General features: G+C 40.0%; 1 long non-coding RNA gene across 5 annotated transcripts in view; it reads right to left on the bottom strand.

Moving 5' to 3' along the window:
- The window catches only part of LOC131139352 (uncharacterized), a 95,600-nt gene extending 73,221 nt beyond the window's left edge, over positions 1 to 22,379 (bottom strand). For 2 of the 5 annotated variants that reach the window (XR_009132235.1, XR_009132234.1), the window contains exon 1: positions 22,174 to 22,378. This is a non-coding gene — a long non-coding RNA (uncharacterized LOC131139352). Of the gene's footprint in view, positions 1 to 16,286; positions 16,604 to 22,173 lie in introns of those variants that run through there. The other 3 variants (XR_009132233.1, XR_009132231.1, XR_009132232.1) reach the window with 3 other exon arrangements.
- Between the last annotated feature and the right edge of the window lie 2,987 nt (positions 22,380 to 25,366).

Raw genomic sequence — 25,366 nt, 5'->3', positions numbered from 1 at the left:
TATTTAAGATAATGTTTTTAATAGGACTTAAGTGACAGGTATTCATGTTAATATCAAAATTAAATCATTTTACCGTTCATCTCAGGGAAGAACATGTATTTATGTTGTGTTTGTGGAAAAGAGGGCACAAGTATCCTATACCGCTAACTTGACTATAAGTAGGGCTGTTAAATGAGTTTTAATCAGATTAATGACAGTTTTCAAATTAATTAATTATGATTAATCACCATTTGCAACTCTGTCCAAAATATGCCAATTTTATGTATTTTACCAGTAATTAAAAGAAAAATAAATGAAGAACAAGATTATAAGCATATGTGTATGTAAGTATGTAGTATGTAAGTATAAAACTCAAAATGAACTGAGAATGTACATCAAGCTAAGATACCACAAATCTGAAAATCTATTTACCCAACACTAGCCTCTTTAATAGTTGCAAAACATTTGAATCACACTTTAAGTGTCTTATTATGAGCAATGAGGGACTGCTTTCAAAGACACAACGTAATTTAAGTTGACGGTTTTAGTGTATTCATTGCATATACAATAATCATTTGTTTATCATTGTTAACTCATTCCAGACACAACTGTAATAAGTACATTTCAGTGAAGGATTCCTTATTTAAAAATTTTATATTTTTGTGGTTAGTGTATAGAAAGCCTGTTAAGGCCTTCCAAATACAGCATTTGACATTATTAGAGCCCTCTAGACATAAAATAACACCCCTATAGTCACCTTTACCCTGGCACCCAAAAAAACAACCCGAAATGATTCTTTCCGTCTTGCTGTATGGCCGACGCGGATGGAGCAGCACCGCACTTAGCTGGTGTGAACCTACTACAGGCATTTCAATCTTACAGATTCATTCCGGCGGCTGTGAGTGTGAGCGCTGGGCTATATGCATGTTACCCAAAATATCCATCCACTTTTTATGCTGCTTATTCTCACTAGGATCACAAGTATGCTGGAGCCTATCCCAGCTGACTTTGGGAGAGAGGTGAGGCACATATAGACAAACAACCATTAATTCCCACATTCATACCTATGGACAATTTGGTGTTGCCAATTAACCTAGCATGTTTTTGGAATGCGGAAGGAAACCGGAAAGAAAGAAAACTTGCCCAAAATGGTTGACATAATAACAAATAAGCCATTTAAGACATAAAATACATTTCATACTTTGTGTTTTGCTGTAAATAGAAGCAGCGCCATGTTAAGGATTAATTTATCTGTTGTGAGATAATTCATACCTGCAATAAAAGCCTGTTGTTGCAGTGATCAAGTCTGGTGGTTGTGTGTCTCACTGAACACTGCATGAACATTAGTGACATCACAATGTCTTGTGAATGAATGCATCTTATTTGAGTTAATCCAGATAGTTTTATTTTGAAAACGCTTAATTTAGGCAACAAAAGATGTTGTGATGTTAAAATTGCTTTTAATATGTGAGTCACACTCATGCATCAACGTACTGTTGTGTAATCCCCCCCTCCCCTCGACTTTAACCAAGCAGAAGTTAATGTTGGAGCGCCGAGCCCCCCGCAGTTCTTCACTCTGTGATACTTAAATGCACGGTTTCACCTTGTTTTGATCCCAGGCGCCCACATGAGCTGTCGTCCCATTAGGGTGACATGTTGAGCTTTAAGTCGCTACAGCATTGAACAACAGAAGAGTTATAACAGATTCAACAATTTTCAGCTCTGCTCATCGTAAAAAAATGGCATGGCTGCATAGCATTGCAGTGCTAATTATTCATGATATTACACTTGAAATTGGTGCCAAGCCATTTTAATTTGTTTGAGAAAGTTTTATATCAGACATTATTATGCTAGATGAAATGTCTACCATATGCTAATGTGTCAGGTTCGTTTAAAAATGATAATAATAATATAATTTTACCTATCTTTTCTTACTGTGTCATTATTACTGTTGGGTCTGGTCTACCTGCCTCGCTTGTAGCATTTGCAAGGTGCCCAAAATGTGGAGCCTTATTCAAATTGACTGTGCCGTCTCATTGCTTCCAAGGCCAACAGGGCAAAGCTACGGTCATAATTGACAGGAGAATTAGCAAAACCTTAAATATATGGCAGGTGATATATCATTAACCATAGACTTGACCCCTCGTGACCCCACCCTACTCCCATGTGGGATCCTGCCCAGGCTTGCGTGAAGCAGACGGAGGGTTGGCTGCCTCTCAAACAGCTAAATCAACAGTGTCTCGCCTCTGCGTTTTGCTTGAATGGTTTCATGAAAAACTAATCATCTGTTCATCATGGAGATCAAACATACGCGCCAGGCAATGATTAGGAAAAGCAATCTGATAAACCTTGAAGAGGCACTAATCCAGATATAATAAATTTGAAATTAAAATTCCACTTCCCAATACTGCAAAGGCCTTATTCTACTCCTCGGTCCTTATAGTTAAAGCATAGGCCTAAAATTCTTATTTTGTTCGTAATTTCTGCTCAGCTGACTTCTTGACTATCTTGATTTCCTGGGTATTTATCAAAAGGGACCTCGGTCAACGATTTGCATCACACTCCCAGAAAGGGCACTATAATGCAGTCATGGCATTTTCTGTATGTTTCATACAGAAAAAGATCACATTAAATGCCATAATCTCATTTTAATATTACATGCTTCAATTTTGGCATCCAGTAATAAGAACCGACCTTGTCGACAGCCTGGACAATCAGTCAACCTATGACGTCAGAGAGGTGAAAACAATCTCCTCTGTGGTCAAACAGTCAGTTCCATCCAAAATAAATCGAAAAAACACAATCGTGTTGAGTAAGTTTTATGGAGTAAGTGGAGTAAAGTGGAGTTGTTGCAAGAAAAACCTTTTCAAGTTGGCCAATGTTGGCATTCCCAGGAGACTGTGAAGAGAAAATGATGATTTATGACACACACAGACTCTCTCAAGCTTAAAAGAATTACCTGCAGATGCCCCTGTGCGGCTAGAGCAAATAAAGAGAAAATAAATAGCGGCTATGTAATGTTTGATACACCCGCTGAACGTAATAACATTTTGTCATTTCCCACAAAGTGGACCGGAATGAAATTAGAGGTCCCTGTAGTCTGAAATGAAACGTGGCGTCTCCCAACTCTAATGCATTTTGTCATCATGAGGCCATATTAATGCTCTTCTCCAACTTTCTATTGATTGATGCACGCCTCGGAAATAAAGACAAGCACAAACATTAACATCAGGGGACTGCGTGGGCTGGACTTAGTTTAAGATTAAGAGATGAATTATGATGTGAACAGCGGCAATGAAATTTGGAAGATTTATTTTACGCACTTAATGTTTGCTTATTAGATGGAGTGTAGCTAAAAGGGACTTGATATCACATGTAATTTCTATTACTTCAAACTTGAAAATGTTATGATTCAAAGACATTTATTTTTTGCTTGTCAGCAAGTTGTCCACGGTCAAACTCTCATGCAAGTGCTTACACTTAAAGGGGGCCGATTATGCTCATTTTCGGCCCTTTTTATTGAGATGTGGACTACTAGAGAGCACTTGCACACCATAATCTGTACTTTCTAGAGCTTCCAGAATCTGCATCTATTCCAGCTGTATCTCCTTGGCTTTCCAAAACGGTATGTTTTAATTTATTCCACCCATGGCCCGCCTCCAGGTATGCCCACACCGCTGTGATTGGTCCCAAACCCAAGTGCTCCCGAGAACTACTGGACTACTGCCAAACCCCACTTTCTAATTTTGTCAGTATAGGAGTTGATAATAAATGAATTAACGCTTTGGAGCACTACTGATTAGGAGCTACAGGCAGCTCATGAGCTACTTTTTTGGAGACCCCTGACTTACCATGTATGAACTGAAAGAGTGGTAACCGTGTTTCTTGAGTGCAGACAATCTTGGCACCAAATCGGAGGTGGAAATTTGGTCATTATACGTTTTTTCATGACCTGTGTTTAAAAAAAACACAAACTCCAGACATCGATGAGCTTGTCATTCGCATGCACGCAGGTAAGGCGCTCCCTGTATGCACACTCTATAATGCTACACAGACAACCACTTACTTACAAAATAAACACAGTTAGGACAGTGATGAGTTGCCACTTGCAGCTTGCGCTTCTGACTCTTCAACGTGACCAAGTAACGTGAGTAAGGCATCAGGCTTTGCCGCACCAATGTTCACAAAACAGTCCCATATTTTTGTCTTATCGTTAATCTGCAACTCCAACCACTTCTGCCTGATGCCTGCCTTTTTAGGGTTTCCTGGAAGCCATTGTTCCTTGTTAAAACAGTGAAATCTTCGACAAACGACAAAGTCGGGGGAGGGCAAGCTTACAGCATGTATCTGGGCACACCCATATAATACCTCCAACTCACACAAAACTCTCTGAAACAGAGCATTCAGAGCCATTTCAAACCTCTTTCAGGGCTCACTTCCAAATGTGCAAACATTGTTTTATCGCAAGAATACAACAATCTAACAAGAGTTAATTCATTCATTTTCTACCGCTTTTTTCCTCATGAGGGTCGCGGGGGTGCTGGAGCCTATTCCAGCTGTCTTTGGGCAGGAGGCGGGGTACACCCTAGACTGGTGGCCAGCCAATCACAGGGCACATATAGACAAACAACCATTCACATTCACATTCATACCTATGGACAATCTGGAGTGGCCAATTAACCTAGCATGTTTTTTGGAATGTGGGAGGAAACCGGAGTACCCGGAGAAAACCCACACATGCACAGGGAGAACATGCAAACTCCACACAGAGATGGCTGAGGGTGGAATTGAACCCTGGTCTCCTAGCTGCGCTAACCACTAGACTGCCGTGCTGCCCTCTAACAAGAGTTGTAGATCAGAAAAGTGGAAAAAGCACAATAGGTCCCCTTGAATGTAACTTGTTAAGTATGCTTGAAGCAAATAAACCACACCATACCATACATTTAACATTAGTGTACCATACATAATATTACTGGACTTTCATATGAACATACTTTTTTATCTCATACAAAAATCTACTTTTTGTTTGTGACCGCCATCAGTGCTCTTATACTGGACTCATGTCAGCCCTTTCTTTTGCCAGCTGTCACTGTTAAAACTTACCAGAGTGCAATATGTCTTTTGTAGTTTTTGCAGTGCACAGCTGAACTCAACCACAAGAGATTGCTCTTAAATGGACCACTGGACATCCCACTGGGACCCGGGCAGGATGAAATACTGTGGGACCACAAAGGAGCGTGCAACTACAAATCTTCAAGGCTGCAGTTATCAGTCGCACCTCTATTGCATTAGCGCTCATTACAAAAGCTCTCCTCCGGGCAAAACTAGCAGATACACACTGTAAACTTGACGACTGCATTATCTTATGTAATAACTTGAATGAACTCACACCTTCTGCCGCTGTTGGCCTCATTAATTGTTACTGGGAGGAGAAGTAATCACCAATTAAGCTCGGTGTGTCTAATTTTACTGTCACCCTGCAAAAGTAGACTAGGAGGAAGAGAGGTCATTATCCGGTGATGGGAGAGGCGTCGGTTAATCTGTGAATAATGGCAGGGGTGGTGGTGGTGTGATGTGCGAGCAGGGGTTTTTAGGGGAGAAGGTTGCTTGGATTGTGTTGTCTGGCAGCTCATCTATATTTTATGCTGCCACTCAGACAAATGAAAGAGGAGCCACCCGGAACAAGGGGGGGACCTCTGACACTTCAAAGTGAAGTCCTATGGGTGGGTTCTTATTGAAGCTAGGCCTGCGCGAAGCCCGACCTGCATGCAGTACCCGCCCCCAGCCCATGCTGAGAAGCTGCTGGGGCCTCATTAACCCTTAAACAGGCTTGAGAGGGGTGCAACATCCATGAAACTAATTACCCCAGCAACACACAAACACACACCACACACATAGTGCTGATGAGAGCAGTCAAAGTGCTAGTGGAGCACCGTGTAGCCCTTAATTGAAAATCACCCTCCTTTTTTTTCGGTGGTGATTATCATGTTCAGAGTTACTCGTTACCACCCTGCCCCCTTTCCATATTTGCCGTCAAACAATAGCAGTATATCACGATTAGCGGAATGTGAGCATGATAATGAGGTGAAAAGAAAGATGAAAAGGGAGAGGAGGGACGCAGGAGGAGCAAAAAAAAAAAAAAGTCACATATCAAAGAACGGTCTAATTGAGGTAGCAATCTGCTCCATTTGCATGAGACAATGCAGTTTCATTTGGCCGTGTCTAATGACGCTAATGTCTTAACAAATTAATTTTGCTAATTAGGCACGCCCAGTGGTGCTCACCGACAGATTAAGCAGATTAAACAAACAACTGCTGATGAGCCCTGAGTGGGTTGAGAGGTGCATTTCCCTGGGTGTGTTTTCCAAGGTGACTTATGACTTCACACTCGTTCTCTATTAGATAGACAGGTGTGCACTGCAAGAGGCCAGGCCCAGATACGATATTTCATTCATGGTGTCTGTACTCAAATACACAAGATGAATTCAGACAGACACAAAAGCTCTGCAACAGTGTGCAGGCCTGACTGGGTAAAATATACTGGAACTGTCAAATCTGATCTTTTAGCCCAATCAACATCAGGCATGTGACGTCAGATGTGGTGTAATATCCAAAGTTGGGCCAAAATTTGTACAATGTAGAGTTGAGACAACATTTTATGGAATAAATATCCCACAAATGTTTTTTTTTTAGTTCTAACTAGAGATGTCACAAAATCTCGTGTCACATGACAAAATTTCTCATTCAGAAGAAAAATAGTTTCTCACCTCTGAGATGGTAGGAATTCACAAAGTTACCTGTAACCCTTAGGCTGCTAGCACACACACAACAAATGAGTGGAGCTACTTGAGGAGTGTGAATATGAAAATGTACATATGTCAGTAATAGGGAGAAATGCCACAGCCCCTGTATGGGAATATTAACGAATAAGGTGGGCCCATCAAACAAACCAATGCCAATTTTCCCATCTGGGAAAATAATAAACATCGAGATGCATCGAGTCATCAATCACTGAGACGTTTAGTCCAAAAAGTCGGTTTGACCGACAATACAAGATGAAAGTATTTCACAAATGGCAATTCCAAAACCTTACAGAGTAAATTATGATATATTAAAGGAAATACTGCATTACCATAATATCCATCCAACCATTTTCTATACCGCTCATCCTCACTATGGTTGCCGGGGTATGCTGGAGTCTATCCCAACTGACTTTGGGGGAGAGGCGGGGTACGCCCTGGACTGGTCACCAGCCAATCACAGGGCACATATAGATAAACAACCATTCACACTCACTCATTCATACCTATGGACAATTTGGAGTCGCCAATTAACCTAGCAAAAACCCACAAGGAGAACGTGCAAACTCCACACAGAGATACCCAAATGGAGATTTTGTTCCATGACTTTCACAAAATAAACACAGTTTGAACACTGACAAATTGTTACTTACAGTTTTTTACATTTGAAAAGACAGGCTTCAGCAAGTTTGTCAGCTAGTCCATGTTCAAGAAATATCCAGTGTGAAATGCCATTGACAGACTTGCTTGTAGGGAATCAGGAACTCCAACCACTGGTGCCTGATGTTTGCATCGGTAGGAATTGTAAACAAATGTAGCTTTTCCCTTACACCCAAAGAAACACTTCCTGTCAGCCATTGCAAACAAAGTAAACACAGAAGCAGACCTTGGGGGAGGGCAGAGAGAGTCTATCGCCTACAGTGCACGTCCATATAGGGAAGACTGTCAATGTGTGACATCACAAACTTCCACTTTTACAAAGCCCTCTGAAACCGAGTGTTTTGAGCCATCCCAAACTTCTTTCAGGGTTCACTTCCAAATGCACAAACCTCATTATCTGAAACTTTGGCATAGTTTAACACGAGAATAACTAACTACATTTATAGATCAGGAAAGTGGAAAAAGCAAAATAGGTCCCCTTTAAGAATGTTACTTAATACATTGCCCGTAAAGTTAATAAAGGTTTTATGATGGCAACAGCTTGTACAGATTTGGTACATCTACAGCTAAGCAAGACTTTGACAGAAATAGTCATTCTGGATTCCTGGGACTCCAACATATACTGTTACTGACCAACATATACTTTTGACCAACGACATGTATATAGCGCATTGTGGCTATAATCAATCATGCTTCCGAGTTTTAATGCAAAATCTCACCACTGTTGCAGCACAGTAAATACCCCCCTCAACCTGTCAAGCCACCCCGCTTTCCAGTGCCCTTGTGGCATGTTGTGTGACAGCTGCCGCCCCTCTTCGATGTTGGTGAAATGAATAGATTATATGTGGTAATTAGGCAGGGCGCACAATCAATGTGCTCTGGGGCAATGCCTAAGGGTAGAGGGTTTGTGTCGCCATGTTCGTGAGAGAGTGGGAGGGGAAAAGAAGGAGCAGTAACATCAGATCTGAAACAGGGTGATGTCAAGAAAGTTGGATGATAGATGGCTAATACCATGGATCGTTATCCTTCAGTGTTACAGTGGAACCTTGGTTAGTGTCCGCCCTGGTTAGCGTGTTTTTTGGTTTACGTTTGAAAATTTACACCTCCGTTTGTGTGCATTCTCCACTTAACAGACAATATGATGCTCGTCTTGTGTTGTTCATACATTGCGTGAGTCCAACCAGGCCTTCCTTTTTAGCATCCTAGTAGCTTGCAGTTTTGAAATTTGGGGTTTTCATGATGTGATGAATGATGGACATGACCTGTCCACCTATGACCTGATCCATAATTGGATGCGCACTGACCATGTCACAGAAGAAAGCTTTGTAGAAAAACACATTAAAGCCAGGGGCTCTGCCAAGTCACTCAGCTGAAGATGTGAGAGCTGTAAGTTTTATCATTTCTTTTTACTGCAGTGAATAAAAAATACACAAAAATTTAAATTTTCTGTATAATATGTCACATCTTGTTGTTACTGTGGTCATAATGTAACAGAAGTCATTGTCCTCCAGCTCTATTGCTGTCTATGACCTCATCAGCAGTTTGATCTGTAGTTCTTTGCTAACTAACACAGTTACGTCTAACGTCTCTTCTTATCTGATTGATCATGGCTGCAAAATAACCCACAATGGAGCCAAAAAAGTGTCAAAGTATGAAGGTGTCATCCATGTGGATGTGTCTTCTCCCTTGCTGCTCATCATTGTCAAAGTCTTCAAGTGACATCAAATGTTCATTTATCTCTTTCATTCCTTTTCTATGCCGCTTAAGCCTCACTCGTGTTGTGGGGGTATGCTGTAGCCTGTCCCAGCTGACTTCGGGCCAGAGGCAGGGTACACCCTGGACTGGTTGCCAGTCAATCATTCACACTCACATTCATAGGTATGGACAATTTAACCTAACATGCATATTTTTGGACATGTGGGAAGAAAGTGGAGTACCTGGAGAAAACGCACACATGAACGAGGAGAACATGTGTGGCCAACCTTTTAACCACTGGTCCAACATGCAGCCTACTTTGTATGTATTGTATGCATTTTCAATGATCATGTAAAACTGTAATTGTTCAATATAGTTTTGTGTGAATTATGAATGAATATGATTGATTCGGTTTTTGGTTTGAGTCAGACTTTTTGGAACAGGTTAATGATGCAAACCGAGGTTCCACTGTATGAATAAATCAATTTTATAGATAAGAAGATACAGACACACAAACTGTGTCTTGCACTTTTAAACTTTCTCAATTGTAGCATAAATGGCAAGATGCATATTGTGAGCATACACTTTTGTGGGAGCCCTGAGACTTATTTAAATTAGTCGAAAAATAGTATAAAATGTGAACCTTTAAAACACCAAAGCAATTTTTCTGATTAGATAAGAGGCACAACCAAATTGTATGAGGCAAGAAACAGGGTAATCCAATGTCTGAAAACGACTCCCTGTGAATTCATCTGATATTAGCTTTATAGAGGAAGTCGACATCATTAATGACAAAAAAGAAGTGAAGAAGCATTCGATAAAAGTACGATGCTGAGGGGCAATGCTTAACAGGAGGAGGTTGGTGAGAAAGAAAGAGGAAGTTTATGGAGTCGGGTGGTGTTCTACCCATCCCCGACCCCAGAAATGCCCTCCAGTAATGCATCTTACTCATTTTAGTGGCAGAGTGCTGGGTGACCCTCCTGTGATCCCCTCCATAATTAACATATGCTTGTTAGTCACGGTTGGTTGGAGGCTCTGCGACCCGCACACACCCAAAAATGAACATCTACATCTCGCACACATGAGAGGAAATAATCAGATACTCAAGTTATATAACCATCAGCACGTACAGCAAAGCTAGACCTGCTTGGTTTTAAGTGAAAACCACAGTTAATGCCCCTCTTAGTCCTTTCTGAAAGGTCTGGTGTTTTGTCTGGACACAAATAACACTTATCAGCCACAACGCCTTGGCTGGAGCTGATCAAATTTGCTCTACAAATGAGTGCAGGCTGCTTTAATGGGGTCATGAATATGAAGTGCTGAACACGCCTGTGTCGTATTTGTCCAATCTCTCCCAACCTCATTTAGACATAATGAAGACATGGATGGACCTGTTTCTGATTATTCCCTCTATTTCACAGGATTATTGACCTCTCTTTGAGAAGATAAATAGAATCTCCTTAACCCATATCAGAATAACTGAGGATAATGATTGTGTATCTATGACAAACGTCTAACAGAGCTGTCATTATTCATTATAATATTGTTATTTTTCATGCAAAAGCAAGGATAAAAAGAAGGTCCTTTCGTGATGCTGCTGTGACAATGCATGGTTACATACAGTATATTTATGTGCACCATTGGGGGGGGGGGGGGGGGGGCTTCTGCCTGCTTATGTGGAGGTGTCTTCGCAAAGCGTGCGTGTTGTGTTTGCACTCACAGCATCTCAATGACATCAAAGTGCTGTGCAAACTGAGCCCCTGGCAGCGCTTTAGAATCCCATCTCCCCTCTCTGTTTAAAGCAGGCAGGAGAGAAAAGACCCAACCTAATAAAAGAGGTGTTATTCAAAAGAAGAATAGACGGCTCAGTTGTGTGCCGTGTTCGAGCTGTTTGTGTGTGCGTGTGCGTCGGAGAGACAGAAGAGAAAGAAGAGAGGAAAACAGGTGAAAGTACAGCAGATAATAGTGAAAGGACGAGTAGAAGGTGTAACAAATGAAGGAAGTCGGTGTCTACTCATCCTCTTTATCTCTTCTCCTTAGTAATGCTGACACCAAAGGTGAAGCAATTGTTTGAATAATGAGACAAAAGCACAGGGAAGAAATTGTACATTTTTCCTCCTTTCTTCCATGCCAAAGGTTGCACAGTGTTATCAGCATGTGTTAGGAAGAAAAAGGAAGAAAACAATACTCATTGCCCTGCATAATCTGGGTTGTACCCAGCCAAGCAACACAACTGCATGCAAAATAACTGCTATTGTGAAATGCTTTCCTATGCATCATAGTTTCTCCTTCTTTTCAATCATTTAGAAACCCAACAAGTGCATTAGTCCGGCCTTCTTCTTCATTGCTTGTGTCTCCATTATGTGATAGGTCTAAATTTGTGCTGTTTTCTTTTAATGGCTGAAAGGCTGTGAGTGAAAACAAGAGACACAGGAAGGAGCGCAGAGAAAGACCGGCCCATTGCAATTGATGTTGTAAAATAAAATACTTTGTAAAAGGAAAATAAATGCTGCAGCCATTGGAAGATTCATGTGCTCAAATAAACTGGGGCTTTTGAATTTTTAATTGGGGAGTCCTAATTATGGCCATCAGACAGTACTTCTAAACACACTCTCTGCACTTTCTCCCCATTGCTCTTTCCCCCAACCTCTTCAGTTTAGCTGCGGACGCAGCCTCAGTCCACATGTATTTTTCCATGCCATTAATATTTGATGAAAATGGGCCAGGCTGCATCAGCTGCTCATCGCCACTAAGAACATGGCCTCCATTATGAGCCCCGCGCTTCCTCCCAGCCGTGTACATTAGCAAGATGACGGAACGCAACAGCGAGGGCGGGAGGTACGAATGCACATGGGTTAAATTATGGGTGGTGTGTGCGCGCCAGCAAATGTTCATGCGCTGGAGTTGGCTCATCAACCATCCCTGTCGATTGGTGCTATTAAATGTTGAGAAACAGTTGGGTGTGAGCTATAATTGAGCTGACACTAATAATGAAAGCAGATACTGTCTGGAAGCCTTTGGCAATATGCTACAGATACTGATGCCCCTAATAATTCAGGCATTCGGCAGAATGGAGGAATAGATTTCCTTTTTTTTTTTTCCAGATCTTGCACAGGAAGACGAGTAGTAAGATTTAAAATAGCTCTAAAAATGCAGAGCCGCTTCATCTTCCAAAGCTTTTTCTGGTGTGGTATGCAGTCAGCACAAATCAGTGACACAAGGAAATGATATAGACAAGCTAAGATTACATCATGATGCAGGACATTGATCCTCACGTTATTAATGTTACATTGGACTGTAGTTAAATAGAAGAACAACCTCCAGGTGACTGTGGTAATTACCCCTTCAGTCTCTACTCCACTTCCCCCAGTCCAACACACACGTACACTCATGTTTTGTTTCCGTGTATCACTCACTGGGGAATGGAGGAGAGCCATGTTAGGGATCGTGAGTTTGTGTAAAGCCTAAGTCAAGGACCTCCATAATGATCAACTCAACCTTGTGACTCCTGTCTGAGAGCTTGGTCCCTCGGGGTGCTATGAGTATGTGTGTGTGCGTGTGTGGGAGAGAGAGAGGGGGTTGATCCCATAATTTGAAGATGATGTGAAATAAAGAATGGATTACAGAGGGAGTGCACCCCTTTTCAATGCATTTGAATTGCAATTGTTTAGTTTTTAATTTGGACCAACAGGAAACATATTGATATAATTGGCCAGAGCTGTAACAATTAATCACTGATTAATTGTCTATCCAATTAATCAACAAAGATTTTGGTATTCCATTTATTGTTTTGTTTTTTTTAAACTGTAAATATCCTCATATTTCATGTCTCTCACATGTGAGTATTTTTAACCTCCTTAGTCATCCATGAAAGCAGACATATTATCTTTGCATTTTAGGAAAAACAAGAGACAGACACATCAGCTATGGCTTTGAAAAATAGTGATCAGCATTTTTTTATCTTTTCTGAAAATTTACAGACCAAAACCCAAAGTTTATGTTTGGCTCATTTTGATTTGTTCTGTCTGATTACTCCATTAATCAAAACAACAAGTTTCAGTTGAATCGATGGTTGCAGCCCTAACGGTATATGCTATTTTTTGACAAAAGTACAACATTTTGTACTACTGGACACAAACCTAAATGTAATGTAATGTAATGTCTGTTAGTATCAGTAAAACTGATACATGAGAAATACATTTTTCATTCCAAATAACACAATTCACATAATAAAATAATTTCAGGTGACTTGTATAAAAGTATAAATTGAGAGTGCAGGGTTATGATAGCACAGGTGTATCCAACTTGCAACAGTATTAAATTTTGCCAATCATTCCCAATCCTTATGTGAAGCATGAAGACATATTTCTTTCCCTTTTTTGTGCATTATGACATGAGAAAAGGAGTTAATATGAGCTAGCTAACAATGGACGTAATTCGGACTGCCCTGTAAAAAAAACCTCTAACAACGTTGCATCATTTGATATAAATGCTGTGATCATGCGTTAACATGTACACTGATGATAACATGTAATAGTTGCAGTATCTTGTCGTATTTTGATTATTTCAAACAAGGTATTTCTACCAAAATACTAACAAACTAACACAATGTCTCACTACAAAGACTCAACAAGATGCTCATTTGCCATCAGCATTTTTTACCAAAGGACTGGAACACACGTCTTGTGCTGGAAGACACAGCCATCCCAATGAGAGCGAACATTGCAAGTGTTGTCGCTGCTGTTGTTGTTAACAAAACTAGCATAAATATGTGTATCAATGCGCCTAAAAATGAAGTTTCAGTGCTGCCATTGAGATATACCTATTTCGACTATGAAAACCTGTAAAACAATGTTTTTATGCATTGTTTGATATACATGCTGTGATCATGCATTAACACGTACACTGTTGATAACATGTAATAGTTTGATTTCTAACATTACCAAAACTTCTTTGCTAAGCGCATTAATACATATACTTATGCTAATTCATTCAATAACACCAGCAACACCACAACACTTATCACGTTTGCTCTCCTTGGGATGGCTGTGTCTTCCAGCACAAGACATGTGCTGCAGTCTAGAGCTAGGTATCCACTCTTCCGTTTGTCAATGACGCTGAAACTAGCGGTCAGCGAGGTGTCTTGTTAGTTAGTTACTATCAATGCGACGAGGAAAGAAGGTAAGCCACATCTTGCAATTTTTCTTTCACGTTTTCTCATGGGTTAATTAAATAATTCACATCACTAAAATCTGCGACCAGTCCAGGGTGTACCCCACCTCTGGTCCAAAGACAGCTGGGATAGGCTCCAGCACCCCTGTGAGGATAAGCGGTAGAAAATGAATGAATGAATGAATGAATGAACATCACTAAAATCAGTCGCGGTCCAGACAGTTAAATGCTGCTAAAACATGAAATGACTGATTGGCAAGTTCTACTTGACGATGCTTAAAGGGCCAAGGTTGTGTTGAAGCTCAGTGGTGATGCCAAATGCAAAGAGACGGGGTAAGTAGGGTAGAAAGCACCTGTCATCTCTGGCTCTTGGTCTACTTGATTAACATCAAATTTTAATTGTACTCTCAGAGTTGTGCACTGAAAGGTTGTTATGCTCTTACCGTTGACTTTGTTGTTCTAAAGCTTATCCAACACAGGGAATGGGATATGAAATGTAAAAAAAAAAAGCACATGTAAAAGAAAATATCCTACATTTAAACACAACAGCATACACGCCTATATATTATTAATGACAACACGTTAGTTAAATGAATTGTGCATTTGTGAATACAATATCCATCTGTTACATACTAATGGAGGCCAACTTCATTAAAATGAATCCCCACTCTTCATTGAATTATAGTCTATTGAGTTAAACATGTACAAATAAAAAATCTACTGAGGGAAATATATAACACAATTACTTCAAAGGCTTTCCCAAAAGCATAACACCAAACTACATGAATACGGGACCCAAAACAACTCTAAACGGTTGCAGTCTCAACATGGTGGCTGTAATATTTCTTAATTGGACCATGGAAATCACACAGGCCCTTTGTTGAGCTCCATGCAACCAGGAATGCTCTCTCCTCCACCGACTTTCACTTCTTTTCTCATTCTCATTTGCATATTCATTGAGACATCAATTATTTATCCCTCAGCACAATGACTGGCCGCATTACTATGTGACTCCATGCAGTATAACATACCAGCATATGCAATTGACTGAATAATACATAGAATATGTGGGATAAATCAATGGAAAGTAGTAAGAAATAACAACACAGGAGTACAGTGAACATAGTCATTAATCTGACAATGTGCAGAATTTGCATTTCTAATTTGAAAATAATGATGTCAACTGTGTCGCTTATGAATAAATAAATAAATAACGTCATTTTAGGAAACAAAATAAAGAATTTAGTGTTTAAATAATGTAATTAATTAATTAAAAGTAAGTATAATGGACATGCACTCACTGGACAAAGATTGCATGAAGCTGGACAAGATTAATAACATTATAGAAAGTTGCTACAATGCAGTACAGTCCTCCATTACAGTAATAATACACAAATTAATCATCCCTCCTCTGTGACAGTGTCATGCAGAACCTTTGATACTGATCTTGTTTTGGACCTGATCACATTGTGCATGTGTACCTAATGAAGAGTCTGGGGAGTTGTATGGGTTTCTTCCACACCACGCACACACATATTCAGCCACCTTTACAAGTGAATTGTTCTCCTAGCATTTAGTTGAGGCATCAGAGCGCATGCAAAGGTAAGAATGGGATGCAATATTCGGAAAGCTCTCATTCAATAACATCATTACCCCTGAGACACATTCCTATTTCCATTCTGGTGCCCCTGTGAGCTGTTTCCGCACACTATTATTATTATTATTATTATTGCAGGAAAAAATGAGATGACTAATCAAAACATAATTTCAGCATTGCAGAGCTGCAAGTCAACCAGCTCTGACCTGAGGAAAAAAAAAAAAAAAACATGGCCTCAGCAGCCAATACTCTTTCTCCTTCAAGCCAGCTCCAACACACTCACACACAAACACACACTTAACCACACAACACTCACAACTCTCCCCCATATCCACGCGCACAATCGCCAGTTGCCTGAGCACAAAATAGATGACCGCACTTACTTTAAATGTCCCGTGAAGGAAAAGTTTTCATATTATTTTCTTCTCTCCTCCGCCTCCCTCAGACCAACTGCTCTCTTAGATTGGAGCTCAGAGAAAATGCAGCCGCCATATGATCCCAGCTGTTACCTGCTCTTATCAGAGATCTAGGGCTAAAAAAGTAGCTTGCTCCCATTCATTTTATACATTTTCCCCCTGTATGCTCTCCCACCTTGCACGGATGCAGACTGTGCTCTCTGCATCTGGTTGCACAAGCACAATCAATATGGAAGGAGAGAGCTATTTTATGATTGGAGAAGTTGTTGTGTTTTTGGTGGTGAAATTCATTATTTAGTATCTGAACCTTCAGCAATTCAGTATCATTTATTCATAAAGTCCCTTTTTGCCAGGAGGAAATGGATACAGCTGCAGAAGCCGAGAGAGAGACAGAGAGAGAGAGAGAGGGGGGGGGGGGGTCGAGAAGGGGTGAGGGGGAGTAAAGACAGAGAGTGAGGGAGGAGGATGAAGAGGAACGTGTGTGTGTGTGTGTATATGTGGAGGTTTAGGGGTGGGATGGGGTGGGGCGGTTGGGTGCAAGTGGGGTTGGTATATGGATTGATGATATTGATCAGGCACCTCCTGAAATAAAGGCATCGGGGGGGGCTTTAGTTTTTCCCAAGCTGCTGTGATTGACAGATGAAGAGGGGAGATGGCTGGGAGGAGGAGAGGGCCTTGAACGCCACACGCCGGCACTGCGATGAAAGGAGATCTTCTGACAAGCACAGTGAGGCGGGCTCAAGCACACTACACAGACATAGGGTGGATTGTGAGGAATCACTCGAAATGATGTTTGTTTACTTTGCAAAAGCACATGAAGCAGAGAAGGGAAGAATTGTTAAGTGGAGGACTTGTGTGTGTGTGTGTGTGTATGTGTGTGTGAGCGAGAGAGAGAGACAAACAGCTTATTTGAAAATTTGCCCTTCTGAAGCTGCAGCCATGGACCATACAAGTGCTGACTGATACTGTTGTTGCTCCACTCTTTGAAACACAAAAAAAGAAGCCCAGCCGCAAAGGAGGCACTTAGAAAAAAATATGGTGGAGTATTTTATGATACGAACTCTATATATATATATATATGAGAGATGTAAGAAATCATACGCCTCAGTGTTTTTTTTTCTCAATACTTTTCTCAGACAAGCAGATCATTCTGCAGCCACAGAAAAAGTGGATCATATTCTCTTTTTAAAGTCGATAGTTTAGTGTTGTGTATAAATAAAAACACTGTTTGAGGTCTAAGTGTGACGCTCGTGCTACATATTGCAGAGATTCATCTCAGTCAGGTGCACCTGTAGCTGCATTGGCCTTTAGCACCTGAGCTGTGATTGGCTGCCCTTACTTCCTGTTTGTGTGTGTGTGTGTGTGTGTGGCACTGAATTATTAAACCATGCACTTGTAAGCAACACATAGCAAGATAATGAGTTTTATTAGATTAATACAGTAGAACCTTTGTTTGGGCACTGGTGGACTTTAGGGACAATTTTCTATGATACTATGTATGATATTTTTTTGTTTTCCTCCAAGCTTAGTGAAGCGGCACAATGTTTTGTTGGTCCGCAGTTTAAAAGCGTCAGTTATTTTAGCATTTGCTTCTTTTATGAAACATTACGGCCCTCATTTATTCATTCTCTGCCATAAATCCTGACTGCCGAGGTGCTTTAGCGCTTCTGCTGGAGCTCATATGAAAGCTTCAACACAAATGCCAAATCCTTAACTCAAATACATTTTATGCTCCAGAGTGCCATAAAGCAAAAGGAAAAGTACAATAATGTTAACACTTTTGTAAAGTCAAGTTTTTGCAGCAGCTGTCAGTGGTCAGATGAATGAAGAGTACTGAGCAAAAAGAGACGTGAGAAGGAATCATATTGAGAAACAAAATATACTCATATAATGGCACAGTCACACAATTAAAACTGACTTTTTAGTGCATCATACTGAGTTTTTGACAAAACAATTCTGTAACATGGCTGGTGAGTGGATAGCACGCGGGCCTCACAGCTAGGAGACCCGAGTTCAATTCCACCCTCGGCCATCTCTGTGTGGAGTTTACATGTTCTCCCCGTGCATGCCTGGGTTTTCTCCAGGGACTCCGGTTTCCTCCCACATTCCAAAAACATGCTAGGTTAATTAGCGACTCCAAACTGTCCATAGAATGTGAGTGTGAATGGTTGTTTGTTTATATGTGCCCTGTGATTGGCTGGCAACCAGTCCAGGGTGTACCCTGCCTCTCGCCCGAAGACAGCTGGGATAGGTTCCAGCAACCCCCGCAACCCTCGTGAGGAAAAGCGATAGAAAATGAATGAATGAATGTTTACCATTATTAGAGTCTTCCAGACATGAAATAACAACCTATAGCCAACTTTACACTCATATTACCCAATATAGTAGATACATCCAAGGATGTCCAAAGTGTGGTCTGCAGGCCATTTGTGGACTACATTATTTTGGGGTCTGTGAACAGAAGATTGCAGAAAAAAAACAACTGAATGCTGCAGAAGAGTTGATACTAAAAACTAGTGATGGATAAGCGGTAGAAAATGAATGAATTCTGTAACGTCAAAATGATGCTTTATTATTAAAAAATATACATTATAAATGATATATATTATACACAAATTACATCCTCACTTACTGTATGTTACTTAATAAAATATACTGTATTTCTACTGCTATTCCAGAGCAACTACTAGTACAATGGCTGCTTCAGCACTGTACATATCTGATAGAGCATGTTTAGTTTGTTAATGTGTGAAATATTTCCAAGAGTATTAAAAATGCTTTTCCTCCAAGGTGCCTTAAAATCTTGACTTTATTGGTTTGAACTTGTGAGGAGTGTGTAATATTTAGGGATGTCAACTGATTAAAATGTTCAATTCAGTTAATCACAGTCCCGGTACTCCGGTTAATTGGTGACTCCAAATTGTCCAGAGGTATGAATGTGAGTGTGAATGGTTGTTTGTCTATATGTGTCTTGTGATTGGCTGGCGACCAGTCCAGGGTGTACCCCGCCTCTCGCCCCTAGACAGCTAGGATAGGCTCCAGCACCCCCGTGACCCTCGTGAGGATAAGCAGTAGAAAATGAATGAACGCTAATGGACAGGATTGCATCACACCTTGGTGGCAAAGTAGGCACCTCAGGAGGCTGAACGGATTTTGGGGTTTCATCATGAGTGACAACTTCTTCTCACATACTTTTCTAACTTGGGGTTGCCTAATAACTCAGCAACACTGCAGAGAGACACAAGCCTGCAGGACATTCATTTCAAGGCCCCCAAACTTTGCAGAGAATAGTTCCATGTTGTGAAGCTTACAGCTCTCGAACATGTGGTGTCGATAGGATGCAGAGAGGGCATCCGTTCTTTAAGGGAAGAAAACTTTGAAGTTCTCCTTTGATAAGAAGACAGGCACACAGGGGCTACTTCTCTGGTTTTGGATTGACTGGCAACTCCACAGTCACTCATGTCAGCTGTCGATCAAACTGTCAGAGCTTCCATCACGGTGCATGGTTAGCAGCACACTTGCCACTAAGGGCCAAGCACATTAAAGTCTACCTTCTCCTTCATTACTAGAGGGACACAGCAACTCTACAGTAACAAAACCCCAGTGAATACGCTTGCTGTTGTAAATCGCATGTACCTGCAGCACAATGTGATACAATTAGGGCTTGGTTACGTGCAAATCAAATGATGACAGTCTGACCGTGTCTCTGGCATGTTAGCATCCACTAGTAGCCAATCTACAGCCTCTTGGAGCGTTCTAATTGATTCCCAGCTCTCCTTTGGGAATGTGGCTTCTCTCGTTTGAATGGCAGTAGCTGTAGTATTTTGAAAATCACTAATTCCTCTGAGTAAAAACATTCACACTGCTATCGGTGTGCGAACTTTGATCCCAAGCCAAATTTGGACTGACTTCTTCCACCTCTGTGTTTGTCTACTTTTACGCTGACATTAATTGATGCTGAAAAGTGTTTTCATGTGATTTCTGTGAATGTGTGTGTGTGTGTGTGTTTTGCGGCTGTGTGTATTTGTGGCTTGTGCCAAATCATTGCCTTCTTTCTGAAGCCTCTTTGAAAAATTCATGAGGTGTTGATCCATTGTGTTTGTGTGAGCACACATCCTGTGTTGGTGTACTTCAAAGAATAAGTGTGCATGTTAACCTTTACTTTTGTACTTTGTACCCACAAAACACCCACTGCACTGTAATGTAACATGTAGTTTACTGGCTACTTAGCTGCTATTAAAGTGTCGGGATTTTTAAACTGTAGATTTAGTAAAGAATCAAAAATGACAATTAAAAATGGGTACCAATATCAGGTATCAACTCCTGTTCCTCTCTGATGTAGTCCCTAATTGGCACGGTTGCAAACAGGGTACAAACAAAAAGAGGTATATTGAAGTATACTGAGGTATACTGTATTCTGCAGTACTGAAGTGTGTTTTTTTCCATAATCATGCTACATTTTGTGTTATAATCTGTTGCAAATGAATATTCAACTAAGAAATTATGAAGTGCTAAGAAGCTACTTCCAACTATACACTTTGACCAAAAGCTGTGTTGAGAGCACTCGTGCCGCCATTGAGTGTGCTTCATTGAGGATTAGCTCTCGCAGACACACTCGACCACAGATCTGTGCCAGTATTCCCAGTGAGACTGATTATCCAGGCCTGTCACAGACACAGAGGATAATTACAGGGTCTCCCTAAGGTCACTGTGCTCTCCAAGCCCCATGAATGGAAATACACAACTGAGCAACATACATACATACAGGCCGCAGAGGAAACACAGGTTATTTCCTCACATTGCTATATGCAAAACATATTTTGTTTCCACATCCCCCGTCCCCAGATGACATCATTGCCTGACCATCATTTTTCTGTTAAACTATTTTTCTCTTCAGTTTTCTTCATTTTTTTTGTGGTCAGCTCCAACTCTCCCCCTTGTGGCATGTTTATACATTTCAAAAGGTGACCTCTCATCTTCAACTCTGTTCCTCCCTTGGTTGGTATTTGTGGTATTTTGATGGTGGATGACTGGGATGGAGAGGATAGATAAAGCTTTGGGATAGAAAGTCCACAAGGGCAGAGTGACAACATGAGAAATTCTAGACCTTCTGCAGAAACACAACACCCATTGAAAGCTTTTTCTCTTACCCAAAACAGCTACAAGCATGCATGCATCCATTTATCTAGATTAGTGTGGCCTGGGGCCATTTACAGCCCATGGCTGTTAAAAAAAACTTTTTTAATACAATTAAACACAAAAATGTATAAACAATTCTTTATAGAATAAACACAAAATATAAATAATGACAATAAAGTCATAATATTAAGAGGAAAAATTAAGAGAAAAAGCATGCCGTTTAAATATTATATGAAAAAATCTGAATATATATTAAAAAAGAAACTAAACAAATAAAATTAGCATTTTGGAAAATTAGGTTGGGAAAAAATTAACTTTAAATAATCCATCCATCCATTTTCTATGTGGGACATTATGCATTTTTTAAATAAAAATTATAAAACAGCAAAAATATGTAATGTCAAGGTTCATACTAATAATAGGCTTTGTCATGATAACACAAAGTTGAGATTAAATAAGCATGTTAAGCAAAAGAAGCATAACGTGATGCAGAGTTGTGAACCATAAACAGTTTTTTGGGGGTTTTTTTGTTGGTCAAAATGGCAACAAATACCAACGCTGAAATGCATCAACCATGTATTCTTAGATCCTGAGTCGGCAACTTTTACTATCAAAACAGCCATTTCGCCTCATAACACACTGAAGAAAAGTAGCCTGGGGTCGCAAAACAAAAAAGACATAACATAACATAAACATTTCAACGTTTGAATCTTACCTGTTGCATGAAATGTGTAATGGTTGCCAGTTGATGGAGTCGTGATAGTACATTGGTCAAACTGTCCTAGCTTGACGCCTTAAGAAGTGTGCAGCACACTAAATTGACTCAACTTTATTTAAGCTATATAAAGTGGTTTGATTTAATGCTGTTACTGTTACACATGTTGCTCTACTTTGAAATAAATCAGTACTTTTAACTAACACCGTTTCCCCCACCATTCCTTGCGCTCATCCAATCACCAGTCAGAACTCAGTCAGGATGCGTTCACGGTCTTACAAAAAGTTTTTTTTTTTTTTAATAAATAACTTATATTGTATTTGAACCATTTATTAAAAAAAACACATCCAAGCAGCATTTAGGATCATTTCAGAGCCAACCGAGCAGCATCCCGCCCTTCCCTTGTCACCATCTCCACCCCACCACTTTCACTGTGTGTGTGGCTGCTTAATTATTGATGCTTATGTATTGCTGATTTTGGTCTTTGTGTTGTCCCCTGTGAATGCTCTTGTAAGGAGAATGGCGGTATTTATCTAACTCAAAAAAGTAGGGCTCTATTCCTCATCCTGTCCACATACCGCCGGGCCATCCCAGTGGATATGACCTCAGCAATGCCGCAACCAGAGGACGTTCGCTCACACTCACCAGGAGTATTTGTTTTCATTTGCCACTAAAAATGATACAAAAGTCAGCCCTTGAGGGATACACACTGATCTGCACATACTGACAAAACCAGCATTTTAGGACAATTTACATACATAAAATGTCATTTTGGCATCCTTAACAACCAAATTGCATATACATATTTTTTACGCATTTTAATGCATTTGATGTGACTTTCAGAATATATTTTTATATATAGTAAGGTTGGAAAATGTTGGTACTCATTAAGACTCTATTTTATAATTTCATGTTTAACAATGTTTCTGCTAAATCTGATAACAAGTATGACTATTGATTTAATTTTTGTTGTATAGAATGACCTCAGCATAAATGAATTGTGGATTTCTGCAAGTCTTTCAGAAATGCAATGGCGCTCTCTAGTGGAGAAATGCTTTCATTGCTCTTCTTTCATGTCCATTGCTTGTAAATTGTCCACCGTTTCTGACTGCTAAGGGCCCCCAAGCCAACAGGGGGCCCCAAAGCTGCACGTTCAACCTCATCTGTAGAGAATGAGCATGTCATGTCTTTTTCTTTACCTATTTTGTGCGTTTGTTATGAGGAAAAACATACAGTCTAACAATTTATTCACCTTTGAATTGTATAATTATTATTTTTGAATGACTACCATAGTATCAACCATTATTTTGTTACTATTATAATGCATTCAAATATTTTCTATAGCATTTTAACAAATGTAAAACTACATAAAGGTGACATATTTGTTATACTCATAATCTCACTATTTCTGGTGTCAATACTTTTTTTCATTTTGCCTTCACCAGGCTTACAAACTCATTGAAAAAAAATCTCTTTTACAATAGAACAGTTTACATGTGCGCATATGAAAAAGTGTATCAAACAGTTCAATAAAAATATTTACATAACCACAGTATTTCCTCCAAACCTTTAATCAGATTAATCACAATTTTTATTTAAAAAAAGATGACAGGATTATACATATTTGTGTATCATGTAAATCCAATTAGTCCGTTCCAGACATTCACAAATGTTAACAATTATAGTTTCATTCATTCATTCATTTTCTATACCGCTTATCCTCACTGGGGTCGCAGGTATGCTGGAGCCTATCCCAGCTGTTTTCGGGTGAGGGTGAGGGGGGGTATACCATTCCCAATCATTCACACTCACATTCATACCTATGGACAATTTGGAGTCATCAATTAACATAGCATGTTTTTGGAATGTGGGAGGAAACCGGAGTACCCGGAGAAAACCTACGCATACACGGGGAGAACATGCAAACTTCACACAGAGATGGCCGAGCAGGGAATCGAACCTTTGTCTGCTAGCTGTGTGGCTAACCACTCACCACTGTGTGGAACTTAATTATACATGCATAAACAATTGTGAAATATATATATAAATGATGAATGAAATGGACAAATTAACATTTAAGTCACTTTCACCTTCACTGCCATTTTTCCTTGACCCCTATGGTGGGTTATTTTGCAGTTGCATGTATTACAAAATGACAAGACAAGACTAAGTCACGAGCGAGTGGGATTCTTTATGTGGGCACTCAAGTCTGGATTGTCTAACATCCTATTTTGAGGTTACCGTAGTATTGTGTAAACTCAGTATCACGAGATGTGGTGTTGATGTGTGAACCAAGATGGCTGATTAAACAATCAATGCTGGGAGGAGTTCAGCCAATTGATTCAACATGAGTATAGGTAAAATGCAATTGTTACACTCATTATTGTACAATAACCACAACAGTGTGCGGGAACAAAGGTCAAATTTTGGGCCAAATTTTAGTCTCAAACTGCTTCATAAAAAAAAAAAAAAAGGTTCCACTGCATGAGAAAAATTCTCAGTATACTAAAATGCATCTTTACACTACTGCAAGTCACAGTCATAAATAAATATTGTGAAATGACTACCTGTCAATACACCATTATTACATTGCATCTCATTACATTCTGCAATACCAAATAGTATGATAGCGTTTTTTTAGCAACAATAACAATTCAATTTCACTTTACACATGAGGTTAGTCTGTGATGACGCTCCTCATAGATGAAAAGAGAAGCCAACTGAACCCCAAATGAGCAAGCACTTGGCGACGAAGGCAAGGAAAAAACTCCCTTTGGAGAAGAAACCTTGAACAGGACCCAGGCTCTGTGTGGTGGCGTCTGTATCAACCGGTCTGGTTCGGATAGAATAAATAGAGTAGAAGGATAGATGTTAGATCAAGTGTGATTACTGTTAATATTGTTTTTGGATGTGCCCCACTATTAAAGATGGTTATTCATGACTGGCATCATTTAAATAGTAAACTACTTCATATGTACATTTGTACACATTTTTTAATATTAGGGATGTCAAACGCGTTATTGACATGTTAATATGTTGTTGTGTTGTCTTGCTGCAGCATGAAAACACATGCTGGTCTTGAGACCAGCATACCAGCACAAAAACACAACGTATGCTGGTCTCAAAACCAGTGTGTGTTTTCATGCTGCAGCACGACAACACAACATATTAACGAGCAACACCATACCAGCAA

This window comes from Doryrhamphus excisus, chromosome 12 (genome assembly GCF_030265055.1).
Source record: "Doryrhamphus excisus isolate RoL2022-K1 chromosome 12, RoL_Dexc_1.0, whole genome shotgun sequence".
In the NCBI taxonomy this organism is placed as follows: Eukaryota; Metazoa; Chordata; class Actinopteri; order Syngnathiformes; family Syngnathidae; genus Doryrhamphus; species Doryrhamphus excisus.
The sequence above is the reverse complement of the archived record's forward strand: the minus strand, read 5'-3'. Positions and strand labels throughout refer to the sequence as shown.